At 35.0% G+C, this 21,639-nt stretch overlaps 1 protein-coding gene across 2 annotated transcripts in view; it reads right to left on the bottom strand.

The window, feature by feature from the left end:
* Positions 1–21,639, bottom strand: part of lingo2 (leucine rich repeat and Ig domain containing 2) — a 213,649-nt gene that overhangs the window by 148,263 nt on the left and 43,747 nt on the right. The gene's annotated exons all lie outside the window — the stretch shown is intronic.

Here is a 21,639-nt window from a genome sequence, read left to right as displayed (position 1 = left end):
TAAGACATTTAAAAAGGTTATTTTGCTTTTTACTTGCTATGTCTTCTCTTATATTATTTTACCCAAATTACCAGGGCCACTGCCTCAGACCCTGTTCAGTTAATATTTCAGTTTCAAACATTTAAAATGTATAATATGTATTAATAGAGTTCAAGTGATAAAGCGTTGACATGATTTGAGTGATAAACTAACATATTGAGTGATGTAGTGTGCAAAGTATGCTGTGGAACACAGAGTGGCTGTATACTCAGGTTAGTAGGAAAAATGAACCTGCTACTTTGAGACACACAGGCCCCTGATGGGGAACCAACTACCAGTTTTAGTCCGTGAGGCAGACACCCTGTCTACTTTTAAGGCTAGGCTTAAAACTATCCTTTTTGATAAAGCTTCTAGTTAGAGTGGCTCAGGTTATCCTGAGCTATCTCTATAGTTCTGCTGCTATAGGCTTAGACTGCTGGAGGACATAGGGACCCCTTTTTCATCATTCTGCTTCATTCTCTCTCTGTTCTCCTATTCTGCAGAATCTGTTAGTTCAATCTCTAACGTTCTGCTCTCTCTGCTTTTCCTCAGAGTAGCTTTGCCTCGTCTGTTCCTGTTTGGCTGTGACTCCATCCTGGAAAGAAACATCAGCTGTGCTGCTGCCATCAACACCCTTGTTTATAGATGTTGGAGATCGGCCTGTTTTCCAGTGTAGTCCTGTTTCTCTGACTGTGACTAACTGGATGTGCTCTCTTCGTCCTCTGGCATGGGAGCTGGTTCGGAGCTCGTCTGCCTGGCTGTGTGTTTCCTGGACGGGGCCGCCTTTTACAGCTGCTTTTTGTATCTCTGCTTCTGTCTCCTTGAACCCCAGTGGGCCTCGGCAGATGGCCGCTCACACTGAGCCTGGTTCTGCTGGAGGTTTCTTCCTGTTCAAAGGGAGTTTTTCCTCTCCACTGTCGCTACAAGCATGCTTAGTGTGAGGGATTGCTGAAGAGTCAATGAGTCGATGCAATCAACTGGTTTTCCTTAGATAGAAAACTTTGTATCGATTTGACTGTATGATCTGGTTGAACAGTAAAGGGCCTTGAGATGACATGTGTTGTGAATTTGGCGCTATATAAATAAACTGAATTGAATTGATCTGGCTAGGTGACAGTAAGAAACATATATGAACCTTTACCTGCAGGCTTGACTACTACTTGTTTTTTTTATGTTAATGAAGAAAAAAATATTTCTTATAGGTATGTACAGTAGATGTAAACAGAATAAGTATTTGTTGCACTTTTTTGAAGAGGTGGGGAAACTCTGTCTCAACAGACAGCCACAGGCATAGAATAAATGTTTGTATTTACTTTTCTAAATTTCTTTTCCTCATGTCACTCTCCCCTTAGGAGGCGGCAGAGCTCATTGGGCCCCCAAAATTGGAAAGCCCTGCTAATGACCCTTGACCCCTCCGCTCCCACCCCCACCACTTTGCCCCAACCCAGAGACACAGTTCTAGTTTTCTACTAATAACACTATTCATGTTATTAATCTTAGGATATACTAAACGTTTGGAAAGGCACATTCCTGGCTTTTACACTTGATTTTTGTTGTTTAAATATTAATAAATACGTAAAAATATATGAAACCATTACTGTCCCCGTTTCCTAATTTCATCTCGATAAGATGTATTGATTTTTATCCACGAGCAAGAAATGTCCCCAGATTTGATTTCAGAAATCTGGTCACCTTACCCTACAGCTCTCAAGATTTCCACCACAGCATCATCAATGTTAACATCATGAAGAGTAACTATCATACCAATTGCATCAAAAAGGCAATCATAACTATTTAAAATTGCATTTTCTGGCATCACCTTATGATGGGTTTCTGCTCATACAACTCCTCCAAGCAAGTTGTTGCTAGCAGATAGCCAGATTCTGGAAAGAAGAATGGCCACTCTTTGGGAATGTGACGTCAAACGGGTTTGACGTCACATTCATGTGAGGTTAGAACAGCTGGGATGAAATAAAAATCCCTCAACAATAACTTCCATCATGGGGACATCATTTAATTGTCACATGTTTATGTGTTATATGGTATATATTTACTTCACAATGGTTTATTTATTGTATTCTAAGTACTTTTTCCTTCCATTTATTTCTTCATCTTGATTATTTGAGCATTAAGAGCAACAGTTTTTTTTTTTATCCTGTCACAGGACTTCAATTGTTTTATTTTGTTTTTTGTTTTTTTCCTCAAGATTACAGTTGGTCACTAAGCACTAACACATAAAGTATGACAGATAAATTACCAACATGATTTATGTAATGTCCACATAAATAAATTATGCAAAGTTGTAAAGTGTTCTTAGAAAGTGTTATTAGAAATGTCAGGCTTGTAGCAGGTAGGCAGGGGCTCTATGTCATGTTTTAACGTAAAAGTGGAAAAAAAAACCTGCAAGCTTCTCTCAGCAAATTCAATTCAATTTATTTATATAGTGCCAATTCAAAACACGTCGTTTCAAGACACTCTACACAAACAGTTCAACAAGGTCATACAGTCAGATTGATTCAAAGTTTTCTCTCTAAGAAAAAACAGTTGATTGCATCGACTCATTGACTCGAATGCAATCCTTCACACTAAGCAGTTTTGTAGCGACAGTGGAGAGGAAAAACTCCCCTTTAACAAGAAGAAAACTCCAGAAGAATCAGTTTCAGTGTAAGCTGCCGTCTGCCGAGGCCAACTGGCATTCAAGGAGACAGAAGCAGACATACAAAAGGCATCACATTGCATGAAAAGGTTTCAGCCTCATGCTATGGTTGTATTTATTTTGTCTATATTTATTTGACATAGTGCTGCATGGTATTTTATGCCTCATATTGTAAAGCACTTTGTGACAGTTGTCTGAGAAAGGTGCTATATAAATAAACATCACTTACTACCTTTGTTTCTAAGAATAATAATATAAAAAATACATAAAACCTTTTAATTGGAACATTAACTGAGCTGCTTTAAATGCACTAGATTATATTTTTGTAATTTTAATAGTTTACTGTAGACTTGAAAGAGAAAGGCTATGAATAACTTGTAAATTATATATATTAAGGTATAATCCTGAGAAATAAGCACCAAGTAATTAAAATGGCATGGAATTTATATCATTTAGTGATGGGAAATCTTTGTCCTAATTAGATTTGATTTTAGTTTTACGACAATGTAATGCCAAACTACCAAAACCCTATTTCATACCTTTTTTGGATGAACTTTAATTCATTTTTCAATAATGCTTCAATAACAGAATGTTAGGGTTTAAACAGTTTTCTAATTTCAGAAATGGAATTCTAGGCATATTTCGTATTCAGTAGCATAATCTGATGAGTAGTGAATGACCTCTGGGAAGCATTAGCTACTTGAATCATTAAGTTCCTGAAACATCATTCATATCTTTTAGCTCATCTCTCAAAATGTGATTAATTCCACTTGATGACTTTTGGAAAAGGTGAAGTGAACTTGGCTGTCCTCCCATTGGTAGAGTTCTCTACAGACTATTGCTTTCTAAATCATTTTTTCTGAAGGGCAGCAAGGTTAAGTAGGTTCAACAGAGCAAATAAATAATGAATTCAATGAGGGTAATTAAGAACGCACATCTGAGGAGCAGAAGATGACCCCAACACTCCTCACAAGGCCACATCCTTTTTTTTGAAAACTTTTTCTATCCTACTTTTTACATTAAAGTTATTATCAATTTGTTATCACAGATTTCGGATTTGGCTGTTCCACCGGCTATTTTCAACATAATTTACTGCTGTACAGCGATGCAACTCTCACTCAGCACATACAGTATTACCTGGCTAAGAACACAGCACGATATCAGCAGGTTCTATCGCTCACCAGAGAGTGTCCTCCAAAGGTATCTACATGCCTTGAGGCTGAATAAATCCTCTTTCACATTATGTTGAATTTATCTGTGCAACCAAAAAAAGTCACTGTTTGTCCAAACTTAGACAATATATGAAGTGAAATAGATTGGTTAATTTCAAAGAATTAAATAAGGAATGCATTATTTAGTTACTTCCATTATTAAAGTCAAAAGAGGTTTTATTGAATTTCAGGAATTTGAAATGACAGACATTGAAAATAATTTGTTGTATGTGTTTACCACCTACAAACGTTTGTTTTCCATATTTAGAAATGTCTGTGGACAATAAACCCCAAAATATATTTGTGCCTCTTCTGACAACAAATACTTTTTCTAAGGAACTTTCTAGACTTTTTATGTTCAGATAAAATGAATGAATTTTCTTTATGTTGTAAAAAAAACTACTACAGTACCTATTAACAATTGCTTGCTTAATGACATGATATTTTAATTGATTGTGGTGTTAATTATTTATTGATTTATCATGTCTGTATTTATTCATTTTTGTAAGGTGACCTTGGGATTTAGAAGGGTGCTATTATTCGTGTTAATAAAATAATATAATTTTGAGCCTTTGCAGAAAATCCAGTTGGTTGTAAAAAGCATGCCACATTTAGACCACAAAATAATACACCAAAAAAGTTAATATAATTGTTTTAACATAAAACTAATGCTGTAGCCAGGGTTGAATTCAGAAGTAGTATCGATTGAAATAATCCTGATTCTCATCCCCATCTTTCATGGATTAGGCCATGATTTCCTCCAATAGAATTCATCATCTAACAAGACAGACAATATGATTGGATTGCTGACATAAATTTAAAAAATGATTTCAGAGAAAGCTTGAAACGTTTTTCTTTGTTTTTTTTTCTTTTTCTCCCAGAGCTGTACATATTAAGATTCACTTCTTTAACCAAGCCAAAGGCACTTTATTCATTGGGTGGATAACAATGCCATAGCACACATGACATCGGTCTCGATCCTATTACGCTTCAGTGCTTAAAGTCATGCTCCAGGCTTGGTGCACTTGAATCTCGCTGTATACCTCCTGACAGCTGAGCGAGAGCGGTTCTGGCAGTCTGAAGGCCTTTTACTAGTGACTCCTACTAAAAAAATTCAAATGACAGTTAGATCTGGTAAACTGAACTTTCTGTCATTGATCTGCAATCAGTAGTGAAATAAATCTGTTCATTTACAAAGGCTAGTTAGGGTGCATCTCCAGCTGCAGTAAAGAACCATGGCTGATTGTGGGATAACACGACACATTTCATGCTGCAAACAAGCGCGTAACAGACCACAGAAGAGAGCAACATAGAGCAGCATAAAAAAAGATAAGAAAGAGACCAAAATCAGATTAGATCTTTCACACATATTGTGCAGGAGAACATCAGATTATGATGATTTATAAGATACAAAACAGTACTAGAAAAATATTTGAAAAATATGTCTGAGCAGCACCCAGATAATACTACCAAACATTTTGGAACACAAATGGGCAGATCAGTTGCAACATGGGGTTGAGTGCTTTGCTTAGGTGTGTATATCCTTAAGTGATGGAGAAAGCTGAACTAAATACTTTCAAATAGAAACAAGTTATTTTTTCCTTAAACTACAGTTGCTTCTATAAGTGTTTTTATGTGTTTCACTGTGGAGGTAATGTAGCCTGTTTTTATTTGCATATTTGCCTGTAATATTTGCATATCCTAATGTCAGTGACTGTTGGCTGATCGAGTTCCTTTGATTATTATTATTTTTTTTTATAGAGCTGAACTCATGGTAACATTAATTGTATTAAAAAATCTATGTCCTGAATCATCCAAGCAGTCCCACACCATCATACCACTAATGCCATGTTTGATTGTTAACAAATCTTTAATCTAAAATGCAGTGATTTCCTTATTGTAGATTTAAAGGAATGTCTCAGTTTTCCACAGAGTATTAAATTCCCTATCTTTGCTATCATCAAAAGGGGTGGTTCATTTAGACTCAACATGACCATTTTTGTTTCAGAGACAATAGCACTCAAAGTCATGGGGTGACATGATCCCTCCACCATGCGGAAATGGTAATGCATCTAACAAACAAAATAAGCAAGCTTCCTCCATAGGGTGCTCCAAAATCTTGGGCCCCCCGATGTAGAGCTGCTGCTTCTCTGCATTGTAAGCGCTCAGTTGAGGTGAGGCAGGTTTCTGATCAGGATGTCTAAAGGGAATTCTTCTGTGTATCTGAGAATATATCAGGATACCCAGATTTGGCAGTAAGGACTTCTAAATCTTGTATAAGTTAAAGATAAGGGATTGATGGAGAGATAAGTCAAAACTAGGGAGGTAAATATTTTTCCAAAAAGATTGTTTCGGATAGCTAGAATTGTTTCATGACCCCTAAAAATGCTAGTGCAATGAAAAAGAACAGGAACTAAGCTTTTAGTTCACAAAAAGAAAGTGTGTATCTCAATGGTGCATATACTGTATATTATAAAAAAGCTTGTTTTCATTACTTAAGTAAAATTGGTCATGATGGATGGAGCACCCAGAAATTCCATGCAAGTAAGAGTAGTGATATTTCATGATATTTGTACTGAAATAAAAGAAAACATGTAACAACAGTGTAAAACTGCTCCTATAAGTGAGAAAAAAAATACTCAAGTAAATGTTATTGGGTGAATTAACTAGTTACTACCAGCCTCTTTCTATTTTCACACTGGTGAAAAAGTTTTTGCACGCAGAAATAAGAGAATAAGACGTTTATCTTGACCATGTAAAGAGGGTGGGGGTGAAGTGAGAAAAGCCACAGTGAAAGTGTGAAGATCTATTGAAATTTTTATAATAGTACAGTTTTTACCTCAGTAAATTATTTAAGTGTCCCAAGTCCTTATGGAAAGACACAATTCCACTCTTTTATAAAAAAAAATATCTAAATAAATTGGTCAAACCACTGAAAAGGAACAAAAGAGCCTCAGGGAAGTGAGCTGGAGAGAATAATAAACTCAGCTCTACTAGATGACCCAGAGTTGACTCTGGGAAAAGAGTGAAAAAATAAAAGGCAGTGTTTGACTGTCAAAGAATGTTATCATTTCTGCATTTTGTATGTTGTCCAGATTAGCAGGATCCCATTTGTAAGTGCATAATCAACACAGTGCACAAAGAAAATAACAAATAAAAAAAGAAAGAATCAAAAGCATGAGCATGGGACCGACGTTCACTGAGCACAATGTGGGAAAAGCACAATCTTTATAGCATTTTCCAACAGGTACCATCAATTGTGTGCGTATTTTAAGCTCCTTATGTTGCATCATAACACTGCAGCGTGTGTAAACCACTCATTGCTAGAATGTGGTGCTGTCTGTGTTTGCATAGTTCTGATAAAGACATCATAAGCATGGTCAGCCGGCTCACAGATTTCTTCCGTTCCTTCCAATACATCTCCAAACTTGTGTGTTAACTCTGCTTGGCAGCAGCGATCAAATCATGTTTCAGAAGAGAAGGGAATGTGTGGGCGATCCCACTTTAGCAGGAGATGGCTAGATGAAAGCGTGCAAACATGCTTTTGTTGCTGGGAGTGAGTCCATTTGCAAAAATAAAAATAAAAAGAACCTGATTTGGAATTTGAATCAGTGCAATCAGAATGTGTTGCTTTGGTCTTTATGAGCACAAACATTAAAACAAACCCACATTAATCATAGAACCAAAGTACAAGACTAGGCACAACATGCTTCCATCAAATATTGTTTTTACTTTTCCTTAGTGAAAGGCAGTACTATTTTCAAGAATTTGATCACATTTAGCTCTAAAAAAATCAAATCAACATCTCATTAATTAAGTTATCCTCATCATCCAGATGTATTTGAGATGAGCATAGAGCTTTTGCACTCACTTAACAAGCCTCTCATAGAGTAATTAACAGATGAAGAAGCAGCCTGTGGTCGATTTCTTACAAGAAGTTCTGATGTAAATTTTAATAACTGACAATTCCTCTCCGATTAGATGTGTTTTCAGTCTGAACAGATTTTGATTGGATTATGTAGGTCTCTAATGTCCTCTAGAGAGAACTAAATCGCTAGAAAAATACAGCTAAGACTTGTTCTCATGTCTTATGTAACTGTACTTCCACTTAGTGCTCTTCAGCTGAAAGGCTTCTCAAAAATTCTTATTTTTTTATTCTTTATTTGGTCAAACTGTTGATTAGAAAGAAACTATTCAGTCAACTGTCTGTTTCAAGTAGTAAAAGTAAAGTAAAAGTAAAATTAAAGTAAAGTAAAAGTAAAATTTCTCTTTCATGCAAAAACTACTACAGGAAAACTAATTTGTAATTATTCTTTACATAAATGATCTGACTTTAATCAAGTTATTTGTACTGATGGCTGCATTCACATTACTTGATACAGCTTGATTATGAAGTTTTATCATTTATTCACAATAAACCAAATCCTTTTGCTTTTATTGATGTTAGGGGTAACTTTAAAGTGGAATGAAAACAAATTTGGTTGTCTACCTTTAAAAAAATTATCTGGACAAGAGATTGTGCATTTATAAACTTGCTATAATCTGATTCAATTGAAAAGAATCCATAAACTAGAAAAGTACTCTGAGAGCCAAGACCTACTCCTAATAGATAATTTTCCCAAACATATTGTGACTTTCACCATAAGTTGTTACCAGTATTCACAGAATCTTACAAAAAAATCTTGGATTCAGATGGTAATCTGAATCATCATCAAAATGTAATAATTTGTTGCTAGCCATAATACACAAATTCTATGCATATTTGAGCAAAATGCATCCAAAACCCCTTTAAACCAATGCATCAATTTTCTCACTTAGCTGGTTCTAATCAAAGTCTACTGCAACTGTTTTGTTTCTTACCTAAAAGGTGGATTAGAAAATATTATACAATAAACATTAACAAGGACAAGGAATCCAGCGGCCAGTTCACAGAGGAAGCTTTGTAAAAGACTAAAACATCTGTCAGAACACTGTTCTTCCATCATGTGAAGATATTGCGACATCTGCTTTAATAAAGTAATATTTTTGGTTTTTTATCCCATTTTTTTATTTCAATCTGAGTGTGCGGATACCATCTTACAACTGGCAGACTTAGAAGGCACACAAATATGGATTGGCTATGTAAGTGAAATTATGTACTGTATAAGATGACATAGCCGCAGACTGCCCACCATTAATCCCCTGCTCTAGTCAACAAGTGACACCTTTTCTCCTAAGACGGCTTTAATCACAATGTTTAGTCACAATATTTCACAAAGATGTTTGCAAAGGTGTACTGCCTTTTTTTATTGATGGGCCATTGATTTGAACCTGAATGTACCCCTAAACTTTACAAGGCAATATAATTGATTTACTTTATAAAGCACTTTTAAAAACAACACTGTTAAACAAAATGCTGCACAACTAAAATAAAACACAATCAAGAAAAACATGACATGAAAAATATATTTTGTCGTTATGATTTAGACAGGTTTATGTACATAGTTGAAAGAAAATACTGTATTTGTTTGCATTTGCAGGTGCCATTAAACCAATGTTAATATGTTATAAATAAATGTAATTACTGTTTGTAAATAATGACAGATGCAATTAGTGATCACAAATAGCAAATATGTAGAGGTTTTCGTTCCATTTCTGTGATTTCATATTGACTGCCAGTGACTTCTTGAATTATCTGGAATTTTCACCCACACAGACTGGATGCCAATCAATGTTTTTGGACATTATTTGTCAATACTCCCACATCTACAGTGCAGTGGTGGTCGGCATTTTTAGATGGACAAAAACACTAAATACACAGCCCGATGCCCAATTGAATGTTTAAGGACAAAGCCTGTTTATGTTATAGAATTGCATAGTCACAGTCCAGAAAAAGAAAACAGTTTCTGCAAAGTGGATAGTGACATAACCAAAACAAGCTGCAAATGTGAGTGCAAAGAAAGTTCATGCCTTGAAAATAAGCCCAAGACTATAACACTTTTTATATTTCTATTTAAAAATAATGACAAAAGCAAAGCTTTCATGCTGAGAAAACGTTTGCTCTTTTAGGTTGGCTTGCTACATAAATCATCACTAAAAATATTTAGCTATAAGGCTGTAAAGTGTTAAAATGTAGAACAGTTTTCCCCTAATGACTCAAAGACAACACTTAGCTGGTTATTTGTGGACTTACATCTATAGCATATAATAGCATATCTTCCTGAATACTGAGACACTAAAGTGAATCTCACCTTGAGTCGTGGTACAAGTCCTACCCGTAAGAAACCAAGATAAGGTAAAATGTATGACCACAAAAGCCGAGGGACAGCTTCTTAAGGCTCTTCTCTCTACAAGTTTGTTTGTTTATTCAGACAGCCTGACAGCTCCCTGCTGCTAACTTCGCTGGTCTGCTCTCACAGTTGTTTACTGTGGTTCTCATTAACAGTTGTGTCCACTCAGTGCCTTTGCCATTGCAGTAAATTGCACACTACAGTAGAAAAAGGAACATGAACAAGAAATTCTACTAGCTGTTTGCTTAACTGGTTATTTCAAAGACAAAGGAAGGAAACAGTAAAATCTTCACTTTAAATTTGTTGAATTTGTGTCTGTACAAATGCAAAGTGTAATGTGTGCACTACAAACTGTCCTAACAAATTAGTTTTACTTACTTATACAAATCCTACAGATACAAATATGCACAGTTTTTTATTCCCATCCATTTTTCATACTTTACTCATAACAGGAAGGTGAGGGGAAGTGATTCCTATTTTCAGCAGTTTGGTTCATTTATAACGGTAATTCGTTTTAGAGGGTCCTGCAATTTTCTTGACATCAGTCACAAGTATCGATGTAAATATGCTGAAAGTAATAAGACAGCTATTTACTTTTGAACCATCAAATGTTCAGAAAAGAGGCAAGGTACACAGTGGACTGGTCACAAACTCCCTAAGGGCAATTTAGAGTGGCTAATAGACCGAACGAACATGAATAGTTTTTGATTGTGAGAAGAAACAGATGCATCCAAAAAGAGAGAACACAGCAGCCATAATGTTATTTTGATTGTGAGAGCTAAGACAGTGCTACCCACTTTTCCAACCCGCTGCCGTATTTCCTTAAAACAATCAACCTTTGTTTGACATCAATCAGGTGAAAATCAGTGCAGTATGGGCATTTTGTAAAGACAACATTTTTAACGCTGGGCTACATACCAATCAGAAAGGGATTGCACGTTCTGTTGCTTTACCTCTGTAAATCTAACAGGATTCTGTATGCGGCATGCAGCAGTGCCTTAATGAACTCTATTCTCTGCCATGCTGTTTAAAAGCCGATGTGACATTTAATTAACAGCAAAACATTTGGTAAGCATGCATGCCCTTTTCTTGTGTAGCCATGTTTCATGGCTCTTTGCTAAGACACATTCAAGTAGGAGGGTTTCACAGAGTAGCTGATGTCCTATGAAACTAAATGCTGAGAACCTGTACGACAGCAACATGGGACTTAAAGTTTTGTCAAAAACCCTCTGCAGATGTGGGACAGACTAGAAGTCTAGCTAATTTCCCTATTAGAACCAGAAACTATTTCAAGCTTTGTTCCATTCGCATCCACTGCTGCACTGTATGCATCTTTATACATGGCCTGTTACCATCCATTATGCTTTCCTTCAAGTGACTAGAGAGACTTAAAAGGCAATGGCAGGGATCATTACATCATAAAACATCCAGCGGCCAGTACCCTCAGCAACTGTCATCGAAGATTACCACCAATGGCCTTAAGAAATAAGTGGACAGTTCATTGGGAAGAAGAATAAACAAAGGGAAAACGTAGGGCAATAAAGCTTTTGGATTGAGGCAAATATTAGAAAGTTATCAGAAATAGAAACAAAATGCAGCAGAGATATAACAGTTAGCTGCTGTGAGTCTCAATTGTCTCCATGTAAACCATTCTAACTGCTCGAATACTTGACATTTATATATCAGAAACCCTGATAGTGTTTGCCTTAACATAGAGAGAATGTAAAAGGGCAGAGGTTGAGGACATATGATACAATTCAGCTCAGTGCCTGCCATCAGAGAGCTGCACATTATCTCAAAGGCCTGACATTCCTTTCTCACATGGGAATAAAAACATGTACTCTTCTGCGCCAACAATAAGGAAATGTTCTGCATTCTACTCCTGGGATAGATCACGGAAGGACATTTAGTCTTCCCTTAAGTATTTACTCATTTATCCTCCTTTTTGTGTGATGGAATAGAAAAACAAAACTAATTAGTTTTGTTCTATTGTGTTGAAAGTATTAATGATTAAACAGAGGAGATTTCTCTGTACGTAAATTAATATATTTTTTTTGACACCAACATTTTTTTTAAACCCAGAGCGAGTTTATATCCGACACACAGTTCCATGCATAGGTTTTCTCTGTAATTGAAAGCTGGGCTGAATATACCACCAATTTCTCACCAGCTCTGTGGATCTTAGTCATCTCTCTAGTTTCTGACTCTTCATCTAACTCCAGACAGGCTTGACAATTTTAAGATCAAGTTGCTACCCATTTGCTTCACGATTTCCTCTTCTTCCAGTTGCTACTAAAACAAAATAAAAATAAAAAAATACAGTTGTTTGAAGTTGCCTCCATGTTCTCGCACTGCAAAAACAATCTAGAAGCAAGTCAAAACTTTCTTAAAGTGTATTAACGTTTAATTTTAGCAGGTAAATACAAAATTTGCCACTGGAGTAAGTATTTTTACTCTTAAAATACGATCTTAAGATAATTTGCACTTGAAATAAGACAAAGGAATTATTTGTTCTTATTTTAAATGTAAATTGTCTTGTTCCATAGGCAAAGTGTCCACTTACCTCCTCAATTCAAGAACAAATGCATTTATTTTAACAAAAATTGACTTACGGTATTTAGATTTAAATTTTTTTGGCAGTGTGCATCATAGCTTATATCCAAGTTTTTAATATTGGGTAATCAAATTAATATAGATGAGATAGAGCACTTTATAACCGTAAAGTTTGACTTTGTAACATACTTCAACACACATACATAGGACTCAGAGGGCCTTGAAGTAAAGGTTTTTCAAAGCCGAGTAAATTTCCACCCATATTAATACTTACCATCACAAAATGTGTATATCTGTCTTCCATTTTAATGGTGTAGGAAGACATGATGCTACTTAAAAGGATAGAATGTTTAATCTGTCCACCAGCTAATAGACTATCAAGTGTTTATACATGTAGAACATTTTGTCTCATGAGATTATGGTCTTCCAACACCATGTATACAGAACATCTGTGGTGGTGATTTAGAACTGACACAAATGTGACTAAATGTGACTGAAATATTACACCAGTGATACGAAAACTTTAATTAATCATGCAATGTTATGTTAGCACTATTTCTGCATTGATTAAGATTCAGTTAGCTCAGCATGCTTTAAAGGGATTATAGATTTAGGATTTGCTCTACTTTTTTATTGATTCAGCTAATAATTATCTGGACATTTCTTGGGACTCATACATTTCTTTACTGTACATTTAGGCATGTGTAGTACAGATTTTTTAGTATGAAAACATTCATATCAAAATAGGATATCTAATGCTTTTCTATGCAATAGCAATGAGCCACTGTGTTTGCTGAAGGAATTAGTGTTATTTCCTTTGATGTAATAAACCACATACACTGGAGAATATTAAAAGTATTGCAAGCCTCATATCTGTGCATCTGTGCAAAAAAAACAAAAAAAAAAAACACCAGGCTTACTCATTTCAGAGCATAAACAAACAAGAAACAACAAACACGTGGGTGCTATGAGTAAACATCATGACAAATAAAAAGGCAAGGAAAACACAGAGTAAAACAAACTGTATCTGACAACAAACAGGTTGGCCAAATGATGTTAAATAGGAAAGAGAAGAAAAAAAGGCTGGGGGATAAACAAAAATAGACTCTACCAGTCAGAGCACCGAGTTCATTTTTTCCGTTTTGTTATGAAACTAATGCAAATAATGTGCTGCATTCAAATTCAAGAAATATAAACACAAGAAGGTGAAGGGTAAATAACATATAAAAATAATAAATTGAGAGTTTGACAAGGTAGAAAAAAAAAAAGCTTCAATGAAGGACAGAGTGAGGAAAATTGGAATGCACATGTCTGGCAACAAGATGGATCAGTATAAACATGTTCTTTGTTGTTAAAGAATATTGAATTACATGATCCTTTAGAGGTGTTTTGTTTGCATTAAAAAACAAAGATCCTGCCCTTTAGTTTTTCATTGATCAAAGAAAAGACAGGAGTTAGACAATGTACACCAAAAACAATTTAAAATATTTCCACAAATGACTTCAGTCCAACCCACAGAGGAGAGATCGAACACTAGGTAGATAGTTAAGGAGGTAAACAGGATCAGGAGAAGATGGATGACCAGACTGTCCATCCACCATTACATGTACTTTCTGTTCCTTATAGATCTTTGTTAGAATGTATTTGCATATAGAGACAATTATAGTTCAGTGTTGAGGTTTAAAGTCATTACCTTAACCCTGATGCTCAAATATGATCCCTGCTTCATTACTGCTGAATAAAATTATGCATGTTAGACGTTTTTTACTTCTCACAAGTATTCCTAAATAATTTTGTAAACGACAAACTATTTTCTAGAACATAATCCATATTAATCAACATATCTGCATTTAGGGAAAATACATTGTTTAGCATAGAGGTCTACTGTATTCCTACTTAAATAATTCTATGAAGAGTTGGATACTAACAGAAAATATCCTTCATTTTCTTTATGTCAGAAAACCTACTGTGACTTTGTAAACTTATTGCAGTGCTTTTGGATCAAAACATTGTACATCTACCCAACTACAGAAGCTAATGGTAATCTCAAAGCCAAACATGTGTTACTACCTTGAAATTTGTCAATATGAGTTTTATAACATTAAAGCTAATCTTATTTTGTGAGGTTTCTGTTTCTTTTCCACTAAAGAATAAAGACAACCATTAGAGGAATTCCATGCAATGCATAAGTCCAAATCCGTCCTTTGGATGTGGGAACTTTCATGTTAAAACACAAAACAGTTTTGTTTTGTTTTTTTGTTAAAAAAAACCCACATGAGACCCCCAACAAAAAAAAACAAACAAAAAAAAAACACATGAACTTAAGTATGAGTCTGTTGTCCAGCTTTTCTTTAACTGCCTTTGTTATGCCCCTGCAGTGTTGTTCTCTCTGTGTTTTATTTCTCTTTTGATCTGTTCGTTTACACCATTTTAATTTGTCCTAACAGTAATATGCACTGTGCAAATAAACATATCTTTCCTTGAATTTTTGCAGTGGATTGCAAAAAAAATAATAAAACCACTTAAACCTTTTTTCAAAGCTTGCATATACTACCGTCTTGAAAGTATTAGTATGGAAGCCCTGAAAGTCAAGACAAACAAAAAAAAATGGAAAAGAAAAGTTTTAAGTTTATAATTTCCCTTTTTTTTTCTTCTCTCCTGAAAGGCACGTAAAAAAAAAAAAAAAAAAAAAGGCAAATTTGTTTTTACTTGTAATACTTGTTTTTTGCCACTAGAGAAATTTAAGATATACGTAGTGGGTGGCATAGATACATTTTTTTTTTTATCTAGATTAATTTCACTACTACCTCCTGAATTTAAAATAACAGGTTAACTTTTTCTTTATGTTTGCAAAATCACATGTAATTTCATCTTCTTACTTAAGATTTTGAATTTTTTTGCTCATTGGTTACTCTGTTTTTCCTGCAAAAAATATAATTTCCCACTTCTAATTATAGATTTCCTTCTTTAATTCAATTCAGTTAATTTATATAGCTGCAATTCACAACAAATGTCATCTCAAGGCACTATACATTTCACCAGATCATCCAGTAAATTAAACATGGGTCTAAGAAATAATGTTGCAACAATTTAAATATGAATGCTTCAATGATTATATTTTAGTTTTAGTTATAACAGCTAAATGGAAAGTAGTTGGAAAACTTAAATAGTATTTTAACCTCAAACCATCTCAAACAACAGACAGGAGAAAGACTCTTAGTTTAGATGTCTAAGTCTTTTTTTTTTACTCCATAGCACAACATAAAAAATAAAAAAACACCCTTCATTACATTTTTTTCAACAAAATATTGTTCTTTAAATTTCTAAGTCTAGTGAAAAAAAAAGAAAAAAAAAATCTTCAAACCTTTCCAGATTTTTTTTGCTCTCTTGCCTTTCAGGCCTTTCTTTTATTTATCTTATGTTTTAAAAAATAAAAAATAACAGAGAAATGTCTGAAGTAAACTGATACACAGTAAAAATTTTATATCATACATGAGATTCATGTTTCCATTTAACAACTCTGTTTTTTATTAAGTGTTGATGGGAAGATGGTTGGAAAATACAAAGCTAACTTGTTGGAGTTGGATGCAAAACATTTAAGATGGGGCAGGGGTTTAACTTCCATTAGGTGAACAACCCTAAACACACCGCCAGCACTTGAATGGATTGTTTTTGTTTAGATAAAAACAAAATAGAAAATATATGTTTATGTTTTATAAATATCCAGTCACATTCCAGGGGCAGATACATTTCAAGTTAATGTTTACAGAAGGTCTTTGTGTCACAGGGCACTGAGCATGTCACACTTTTCACATTAGTGCTACTGAAATATTCTGAGAATAATGTGATTTTTTCTCCACTTAACATGTGTGCACTACTTTCGGATAATTTTACACAATATCCAATCCAATCCAATCCACTTTATTTATATAGCACGGTTTAAATAAACACAAGGTTTCCAAAGTGCTGCACAAAAATATAAAATAACTAAAATAAATAAAAGTAATAAAATAAAATAAAATAAAAGCACTGCCCGCATAGGATAAAAATATGCATGTGTATACATAAAATCAACATGTGTACATAAAATCAACATGTGTACATAAAATCAACATGTGTACATAAAATCAACATGTGTACATAAAATCAACACTCTACATGGTGTTAAAAGCCAAAGAAAAGAGGTGGGTTTTAAGAAGAGTTTTAAAATGAGACAGAGAGGTGGCCTGTCTAATGTGCATCGGCAATGCATTCCAGAGTTTTGGAGCTGCAACAGAAAACGCTCGATCCCCTCTGAGCTTAAGCCTTGCTTTAGGCACTGTCAGGAGCAGCTGATCAGCTGACCTGAGAGATCGGCTGGGAGTGTAGGGGTGCAGAAGCTCAGAGAGGTAAATTGGGGCAAGGCCATTCAAGGCTTTAAAAGTAAATAAAAGAATTTTAAAATGAATCCTAAAATGGATGGGCAGCCAGTGGAGTGAAGCTAAAACAGGTGAAATGTACTCGTACTTGCGTGTGCCAGTTAAAAGACGTGCAGCAGCATTTTGAACAAGTTGAAGACGAGCAATTGAGGACCCAGCAATCCCCACATAAAGTGCATTACAGTAATCCAGCCGAGTGGTCACAAAGGCGTGGATTACTGTCTCAAAGTGCTGTCTCTGAAGGACTGGTTTGATCTTTGCCAGCTGCCTTAGCTGGAAAAAGCTAGATTTCATTACAGCTTTTATCTGGCTGTCAAATTTAAGGTCTGAGTCCACTTTTACCCCGAGGTTTCTTACAGTTGGTTTACTGTATTGCGCTAGAGAACCGAGATCAACTAGGGAGGGGGTCACAGATGTGCCACCAAAGACCATGACTTCTGTCTTTTCTTCATTAAAATTCAGAAAATTTAAAGACATCCAAGCTTTAAGGTCATGTAAACACCTTAACAGTGGTTCAACAGAGTAGGAATCAGCCTTTTTGAGGGGGACATAAATCTGGCTGTCATCAGCATTACAGTGAAAGGAAATGCCATGTTTCCTGAGAATGGAGCCAAGTGGGAGTAGATAGAGAGAAAATAAAAGAGGGCCAAGCACGGAGCCCTGTGGGACCCCACATGAGAGAGGAGCAGTGGAGGACACAGAGTCATCAAGGCTGACACAGAAAGTCCGATGTGACAGGTAGGACATGAACCATTCCAGTGCTAAGCCCCTGATGCCCACCCACTGCTCCAAACGAGCAATCAGGATTTCATGGTCCACTGTAACAAATGCGGCAGTCAAATCTAAAAGTACAAGGACAACACAGTGTCCGGAGTCAGTAGCTAAAAAGATGTCATTAAAAACTCTTAAAAGCGCTGATTCTGTGCTGTGCAATGTTTTAAAACCAGATTGGAAAATCTCAAGAACATTTTGTTCATTTAAAAAGTCCATGAGCTGAGAATAAACGATCTTCTCTAAGATTTTTGAGAAGAAAGGCAACATAGAGATAGGCCTAAAATTCGACAGAACAGTAGGATCCAGCCCAGGTTTTTTTAATAAAGGCTGCACGACTGCATGTTTAAGATTTAAAGGGACTACTCCAGAGGACAGACTGCTATTAATAATTGTGAGACACGATGGCCCGATAGTGGGAAAAACCTCCTTAAAAAATCGGGGTGGGACAGTATCATCTGGAGACCCTGAAGGCTTCAAGTGACCCACAATCTCCTGCACAAAAGGCAGGGTCACAGGTTCAAACATGTCAAACACAGCAGAGCAGGGGACAAACACCGAAGGATCAGAAGCAGGAGGTGAAATAAGTGCTCTGGTAGAAGAGACTTTATCAATAAAGTAGTGAAGAAAGTTCTCACACACAGCAGGGGAGGCCTCAATTACAGTCTGAGGTGCATTCAGAGCAGAGTTGATAACTTTAAACAACACACGAGGCTTACCACAGTTTAAAAGAACAATATCGGAAAAATATCTTCTTTTAGCCTCTTTCATATGTAATCAAATGAAGTCAAAAGCTATAATTTGTGAAATGCCAAAAATAAAAAAGGAGACCTTGGTAATTTCTATTTAAAGTAAAAGCATTCATGTAGTTTTTAAAGGCTCTATACCTTATTTCCCCTTTAATTATTAGCATTCTGTAAATATTACTCAATATTTTTGTATTATATTAGTTAAATAAATACACTTCTATCATCTTTGTAAATTCAGACTTATTTCTCATTTTAAACAATAAAGCACTTCCTTATAAAATAAGAATGTACCAAATGTTTTTATTTTGCTTAATAAAAGGTACTAATAACCACAATTTTATGGATCAGTGCTTCTTCACAACGATAAGCTAGTTTAAATTCACAGGTAAAATAATATGAGTAACTTTTTGTTTTTATGCACACACACACTATAAAAAATAACCTCTTCAAATTGTAGTGGCTCCATGGGTTTGTTCTTGTAGTCACATTTTCAGCAGTGCCTCAGCTGTAGAAACCTCTGAAGAACCTATCAATAAAGCCCTTATTGTTACATGCTACACCACATTTTTACTGCCCATCTTCATTCTAATCTTTCAAACACATCAATGATGGGGATCCCCTATAATTCTTTACAGTCTGGCCGAGGGCTCTCACTTAAGGGCCCTCAGCACAGTCATAATCATAAAAAACATTTTCTTTTGTCACATAGAATAAAATTAAATAACGCACAATATTATATTAAAAAGCAAAAATGAATAGGTAAGGTTGAAGCTTCAGTCACATAAACATCTGATTTTTAATTTGCCTACCACCTGATACTTAGCCCTGGTAGCTGCACTTCAACGGTCTGGTTAGGCAGGTGGCCAATAAATGATGTAAATATTTTATGGGACAGAGTATGTTAAAACCTCCAGAACAATTATAAACCATACTTCAGAAAATTAGGCACATTTATCTAAAAGCCAATTATCACAATTAGAAAAATGCTTCTCAATAATTAAATAATACTTTGCTTTCACTACTTTTATGTGTGAGTCTTATAAGCAGCTTTTAGAAGCACCCAATGACCTAATAAAGATTATGCAGCAAGTGCAAAAGCTAAAGGCTCAAAGGCAAAAGTGTAAAAAATATCACAAGGCATGAATTTATTAAGTATATATATGCATATTTCTGTAAAAGGAAATAGTCTATTATCAACTGCTACAACACGACGGGCACTGGGTGCAATGTCTGTTTATGGAAGTAGGGACCATATGCAACAATTACATCTTTTTCAAATTTTTTACTTACCATATGAGAACTGCTCAAAACCTGTAAACTATATAAGATTTTAAAGACTCTTTTTGTACATTGTTTAGCTGAGGTGCAGCCTAGCATCTCATCTTTATCTCTTTTTATTATCTATCTATTGTTATGCTGCTCTTTCCCTTTTTTATTCTGATGCATTTTACTGTTGGATCAAATGATAGCACTACAATAGGCTTTCCTACTTTGCAGATTTACTTGTACATTAGGTATTATATTATCTTGAGTCATGTGGAGTCATGTGCAGCAACCAGACGCAAAATATGTTAGAAAAGCTCTGTGACTGATTCGGACACAAAGACAGGTGCACGAAATTACTGGAAAAAAGTTCACAGCAAGCGGTAAAAAGTTTTTTAGGAGTTAACTTTCTTGTAAAATAAATATTTGAAAACTAAGGAAATTGCATGTGTCAGTTAATAACATTTCCTGGACTAATTCAATGTGCAAAGTATATATATATATATATATTGGATTACGGAATCTGGATCATTTAGGTACAAATGTAATAAAAGCTGTCTTGAAAGCAGATATAATTGGAAAAACTAAAAACGTGGTGCCTTCTACCACCACAATTCTAACCTTAATTACTATAAATTCAAATGGAACATTAACAAAAAAGCAGTCAGAATTATAATAATTTTTTAGAACATTTAACTTGTGTGGTGAACTTACCTCTGTATTCATGTTTAGATAAGAACAAAAGGCTGAATTACCTCCTACTTACCAGATCCATGGGCATGCGTGGACAGGGAAATGGTTTACATAACTCTATATGACAAGTATGTTGCTGAGAGCTGCAATATTTTGTTATCAATGATGAGAGAATTCTTCAGAGACATACTGTAGTTACAGATAAAAGAAGAGCAAAATACTTCAGTGGGTCATTTTTCACTTTTAGAAGACTAAGAGGGAGGTCAAATTATAAGCACCAGATCTAAACAGAGGAGCAGGAGAAGTTTTTGCTTGAACTCTTATAGATCACCCTACGTTAATGTTATACTTGGAGTAGGAAAAGCTTCGTGTTTATGATGAAAAAAGCGAGAAAATGGCACCCACCAAAATTTCATTTTTTTCTACAGAATAATCTTACAAGAAAGAGATAAAAGCTGCTTTTCTGAAAAAAAAAAAAAATTCTCAAGCCAGAGAAACACCTCAGATGAAAAAAGGCAACAAGCAATTAAAGTCTCCTGGTAATTTTATAGAAAGTTTTTATATGGTATTTTGCAACTTACACACGAGGCCATCAAGAAATTAAAAGGGAGAAAATAACAACAGAAATATTATTTAACACACTTAAATCATGGATAAATAAAACAGCGTTCACAAATACTCTTTGCAGCAAACATGTCAGTGAGAATTGTGTGGAATATCGTACTGACATCCAGGTTTATTGATTTTGCTGTCTACCTCTATACCAGGTAGAATTAAGGTGTTCTCTTATAGATGCCGACAAAAAAACTCATCACAACTAAGACATCTCTTGAGGCAGAATTATATTTATTCTGAGTTCTGCAAATTATGTTTAGACTAAACAAAATATAACTATAACTGAATGTATGAATCCCTACAAATATTCTTCTTTTTGACAAATAAAAAAACTACAAACTGTAAATAATTGTATCTCATATATTTGAACAAAGCCTTAATGGCTCACCAGGAAAAACAGAAACAATCACCATGTCATTAATT

This window comes from Cyprinodon tularosa, unplaced genomic scaffold (genome assembly GCF_016077235.1).
Source record: "Cyprinodon tularosa strain WSP-4 unplaced genomic scaffold, ASM1607723v1 ctg536, whole genome shotgun sequence".
In the NCBI taxonomy this organism is placed as follows: Eukaryota; Metazoa; Chordata; class Actinopteri; order Cyprinodontiformes; family Cyprinodontidae; genus Cyprinodon; species Cyprinodon tularosa.
Note: the sequence above shows the minus strand (reverse complement) of the source record. Positions and strands in the feature narration are given on the sequence as shown.